Raw genomic sequence first — 6047 nt, forward strand, 5'->3', positions numbered from 1 at the left:
ATATATACATATATATGAAGATATTTATAAGGGGAATTTACACAAATGCTACTAAAAAAAACTAGATTACATATTCAATATCTAAACTCTCATATTATAAAGAAATATTTTGGAGGTACATAATTTTAACTCAATAAATGCCTAAAAAAACTAAATGAGAGCCGAGTTTTTGTTTAATTGAATGGTTATGTTTTTTTTTTCTTAGAGTTTTATTTTGTTTTACTTTTTTTTTTTTTTTTGCATATTAGAGGAACGAGGTAGTGAGTTTCAATGAGTCTTCATGTCTTGAAGTGAAAAAAATATTACATTAGAATCAATTTTGCATCTGGACTCCAATCATAATGTGTCACATGTATCATACGACTCCACTGAATAAAAAAAAATGTAGTTTAATGCATGGTGGGGTTGGACCTTACACAAGACACATTATGATTGAAGTCCTACAGTTTTGCATCAGAAGTCTTAGTGTAATAATTTTTTCTTGAAGTAATGCCTTCAAAATAAAATTAGAAAATTGTTTTCAGAAGTATTTTAATTTAATATGTGGCATGCTTGCTTGTTGTTTGTGGAGAAGGTGGTCTAACATTGTTTCTCTCTTATGCTAACAAGAACTTTGATTACTACTTGGAGTCGCCTCCCTCCCTTGAATGGAGAAAGCCAGTGGATCCCCATTGATGCATGTCATTGGGCTGATGGCTTACCCTTCAACATTCACCCCTATCACAAAGAAGATTGAGAAAATAATTATTAAGCGTATCAGGGCAAAGGATAATGAAGTGAACGAAGAATGCTATTTTTAATGGATTAATAAGTTTGAGGTGCTATAAATATAAATAAGACAGTTTGGGGGTTGAATATTTCGATTAAGATCTTTTGAATGGAGTATATGTAAATCCTCTTATTTATAAATCAGTATAATGGAGACAAAATCTCAGTTTAAAAGCAAAATGGAAGATCATTTGCCTTGGATGATCCCAATAAATTAATTTCCTTTTTGATTATTGGGCAGAGGTAAACTATCCACTTCATATTGATATCATATTTGGCCTTCTTGATGCTCCCCATATAATGAATGTTTTTTAACAAAATTGATTTGTTGGAATTAAGTATTTCATATGATTTTTGTAAGACAAAGTGAATTGAGTGTTCCAATTTTCTTATGTTAGGGAAAACGAATTACATCCAATATAAGATTATGAAAATGTTTAGAAGTAAATAATACGGTGGATCATAGAACAATGAAAAATAAAAAAATAAAAAATCTAAAATTTATATGACTTAAGATATTCACCTATATCTATAATTACATGAAATAATAAATAATTCAAAATATATGTTATATCATGAAATATTTGCAAGAAATTCTAACATACTTAAAATTGGTCATTTTATGAGATTCACTGACATCCATATATAATTATATAAAACATAAATAATTCACTTAGCTTCAATGCAAATGTATGGGACTTAAGAAAAAGTGACATTTTGTTAATATTAGTAGATAGGAAAAAAGAGAAACATACGTTGTCCTAGCTTTTCTTTTCCGTTAAATGCAAGTATATTTCAAAGGAAAATTAGTCACCCGTATTCTTCTCACCTCCTTACTTGTGTCGAACAATCCTCCCTTAGTAAAGGATGAAATACTCTTTTATCTTTCTAAGTTGAGAAGTACCTTAATATCTATAACACCTTTTCTTATTATAACACTGAAATTATCATTCTTATTATCGTGCATGTGATATAGTACTTCAAGTTACTAGCATGAACTTTTTTTTCAGTGTGATATAATATCTACGCATATTGACAAGGACTGAATGCCACGACACATTGGACTACATGTTCTTCTTTAATCCCCTCTAATTTATTTCATACTGTGAGGGGATGCAAGAATGTAGGGATGTTGACAACAGAAGAGAGAGAGAGAGAGAGAGATATATATATATATATATTCAAGGTTATTTCATTCCACAAGAATCTAGTTCAAATCTTAGTGAACAAAATTATTTTGTATAGCTCTTGAAGATCATTCTTAAAATATCAATGTCTTAAAAGGCCAAACATTATTTGATCAACATTTTGATATACCTAAACACTTGTGGGAGATCCCCTACAGTAAGATAATAGCATTAATTTGGAATGTGCGCTGAAACAACTTTTCATGCTATTAAAATTATTAAAAATCCTCACTTTAAATGTTACATATGTATAATCTGGTGTTAGGCTAGTTTTTGTAATAGAAGCACGATTTGACTGATTATTTACAAAAAAATCTCTCCCAACTCATACAACTTTTTTGTTAAAAAATCATTTCAAATCCCAAATGCCAACTCTTAGTTGCTTTCTAAGATTACGATGCTTCAACAATTTATTGAATCCAAGACATCACCACTTGATATTTTATTTTATAACGTAAAGAATGCCAACTTTATATTTTAAAGATAATTTAATCACCCTTATAAATTTTATGATAATTAACATCATCAAGGAACATATATCTCAAAATAATAAGACACTTAAAATTTAAAATTCTTTTTCAAATATTATATATACTTGAGTCCAATTTAAAATTTTGTGTTATTATAATGTCTTTTTAATATTAGAATTTTGAAATCTTTTTCTTATAAAAAGACTTTCTTATTATTAATAATGACACTAGAATTTGAATCATGTGATAAAAGACTTCTAATTTAGTATACATGTGATTTGAACAAGCTAAAACTAAAAGCTAATACTTTTTCGCTTGCCTCTTTTAGTTTCTACATAAGTGTTATTAATAGCATAAGTAAGTTAATCTATAATTATACCTGCATTGATGACTTATTCTAATAGTTATAATATGCTCGTTCCTCTTTTTTTTCTTAAAATTAATAAATTTCATGTCAGGCTATTTTCTCCTTACAACAAAATCAAATAATCACTTTCCATTTTTCATGAGATCTTTTAACATAATAAAATGAAAAGGATCCTTGATCATAGGATATCTCCATTTTATATAATTCATTGAGATCTACTTTTATCTACATGCCTCCACATAAATATCACATGATCTATTAAATAAGCTTCAAGAGATATGCATGAAGAAATAGTACTTCATTAAAGTTTCAAATTTGAAGTTAAAAGCACCACTTTATTACTATTAAAAATCAAGAAAGAAGCAAACTATCTTTAATACTAACTTTTCCTTAGGGAGTTCAACATCTATGTTACTTTATACAAATAAAAAGGATCCTCTATTGTGTTCATTGATATCCTTCTCTCTTTTAATAAGAAAAGCATAATCCCTCTTATGACTAAGGACTCTTACCATTAGCCAAGAAGATAACTCTCCTCTTTCTCAATTGCTATAGTCCCTATCATATAATTTTCAATTGTTATAGTGTTTGAGCTTACTATAATATTTGATCTTTGCTATGACATGATCATCAAATTTAACCTAATATTAATTGGACCACATGAATTTCTTTGTTTCCCTTTCATTTGTTGTTAACCAAAAGGGGTTTTATGTAGGTGAAGGTATATAAGAACTTCAAAACCCCAACAACATTACATATAACATAATAAAAATCATCAGAGACAAACTTAAATGCATTTATACAAAACCCAAAGAAAAAAAAATGGAGACAAAATCAGCCACACGTGCTCTCTGAAAGTCTTGCAGGCTAAAGCACCAACCCTGCAATGCTCAAGAACACTCATTTTATCTGGAAAGGAAACATAAAAACCCTAATTAAGCTTTAATAAACCAAAACCATGGCTTCGTCACTCCCAACTTGGCAATTCAAGAGCGCCCACTGCCTGACGACTGCTTCTTCTTCGATCCATTAGCCGAAGGGGGAGGCAATTCAGTTTCCGGCTCCGCCGCACCGCCGGTTTTCTGCTGCCGAGCTCTGCCTTCCTCGACGCCGGCGGCGTCGGTTGCTGCTTTGGCCGGCTCGTCCCGAGCGAGGGCGGAAGAGCCTGGGAGGGTTGCCGGCGGTGGCGAGACATGGCGGCGGAAGATGGGTGGGGGATATTGGAGGGTGGCGAGAGGGGCAGGGCATTTGGTAATTAATAGGGGAAGCAGAGGAAGAAAACGTTGGGGCAGAATGGGAGGAGGTAGGTAGGCAACAGAAACGTTTGAATGCAACGGGGATTGATTCACGTTTCGTTTTTGGGAGCCTTTTTTGGGTGTTGGGTACGACTGATTGTAGGCCGTTGGATTGATGTATCGGATTTTATTTTTGTTTCGGCTGATTCGGGGATTTCGAGTGAAACAGAAAATATTTTTATAAAGGGATAATTAAAATTTGGAAGTATTAAAGGATGAAGGATAAATATTAAAGGGATTTCGAGTGAAACAGAAAATAATAAAGGAAGAAGTGATATCATGATTTTCAATTTATAAGAGAATGTCTCAAATATATTTGTGCTGCTAATCTCAAGCTGGGATTTGATATTTTGCTAGTAAAGTAGACGTTCTTCTAGCAATTGAGCACCTTATTGTTGAGGATTCTCAACGCACGTATGCGAGAGTCAATATACTGGCTAACAAAGACTCCATTTTTGAACTTTGTTACTTTCTTAATTAAGGGACAGGATGTTATCCTCCTTGTTCTTTATGAGTGCAAGCTCATTCCATGTAAAACATGTTATACATTTGCTCACGAGCCTCATAATAGCACCATAGCACCTGGTTATAAACGAACTCCTATTATACCAACATCAAGTGGAAGAAGCCTTAGTTATGTTAAGCCTACAATAAGGTCTTTAAGAAATAATAGTAAACCTTCTCAGACTGCTCTTTCATCTGGTCTTCTTATCCCTACTTCTTCTCTTACCCCAAACCTCAATCTACAAGTGTGTTAATTAATCTAATGGTTCAGGGTGGTGGGATGTACTTTTCCTAATCCTAACCTTTTGAAATTGGATAGAGGCATAAGATCGATGCTAGCTCCTTTATCTCATAACGCCCTCCCACTAAATATCTCTCCTATGGCATTAGGAATGGTTAAGCTACCTGGGTATTTTAGTTTTTAGGCTATTGTTTTTGCAGGATGACATTGCACTCTTCGGTCAAGGTTATCATCTCACCAGCTCCTAGTTTTATCTTCATATCCAATATTCCTCTTGCAAACCCCACATAATGTGGCATTCATTATAGGTCAGTGGCATAAGACACATTAATAATGAGTTTATTGACAACCTTTAGAACATCAAAGATCAGTTGGTCCCTCCTATGCTTCTGGAGTCTCTGTGGAAATTGTGGCAGTTATCTCTCTTTTCATATCCCAATAGTTGTGGAAGGTTTTCCTAAGTGTGGCTCAACAAGTTTTCTCTCCCTCGTATGGGTGACTTTCCCCTCCTTCCAACTTCTTGCTCTACTAGCTTGGCACTGCTCCACCCTCAAATCCTTGAGATTTGTTTCAGTGTTACTGGGTAGCGTTCCTTAGAGTCTATTTCATTAAGTTCTCCAATTGTTCGATTTGGTTTTCAATATTCCTTAAGGCTCCAGCTTGGCTCAGTAATAGGTTTTTAATTGTAAAATAACCTCTTCCAAAGATGGTCTTTTTCCTTAGGTTGGGCATTGGAAGTGAATCCGGGTGAGTAAATTTATCTTTAGTTATGATTACTAATCCCGATGTGAAATATAGTTGTGTAAAATTATATAGTTGACTCCGCTATGCAACGGTGCCAAAAGCTTGATGCAATATTTTATGAATTAGAAATTTAAGCAATTAATGTTGGGATTCTACGCAAGTATACGTATCATTATCAAGTAATAAATGACTTTCTATGAAAGCCCCACATATCGATCCAACGGGGAAGGTTTAAATTTGAAATGATAAATTTATTAGGAAATTCATAGAAAGTCAAAAACGAAATTACTGTCACTAATTTTGAATTTTGAAATATTATCAGAACTAAATTATTTAACTAATAATAAAACTGAAATACAGAGTTTAAACAGTAACTACTAAACTATTAAACTATGCTTATGTGATGAAGATTTCTTATGTGAAAAAACATCTTTCCCACTACAATGAGATTTTGGTAAAATGAGATGAGAT

General features: G+C 32.7%; 1 protein-coding gene across 1 annotated transcript in view; it reads right to left on the reverse strand.

The window, feature by feature from the left end:
- LOC110028171 (non-specific phospholipase C2-like) overlaps positions 1-6047 on the reverse strand; it is a 59913-nt gene that overhangs the window by 3496 nt on the left and 50370 nt on the right. The gene's annotated exons all lie outside the window — the stretch shown is intronic.

This window comes from Phalaenopsis equestris, unplaced genomic scaffold (assembly GCF_001263595.1).
Source record: "Phalaenopsis equestris unplaced genomic scaffold, ASM126359v1 Scaffold000499, whole genome shotgun sequence".
Classification (NCBI taxonomy): domain Eukaryota; kingdom Viridiplantae; phylum Streptophyta; class Magnoliopsida; order Asparagales; family Orchidaceae; genus Phalaenopsis; species Phalaenopsis equestris.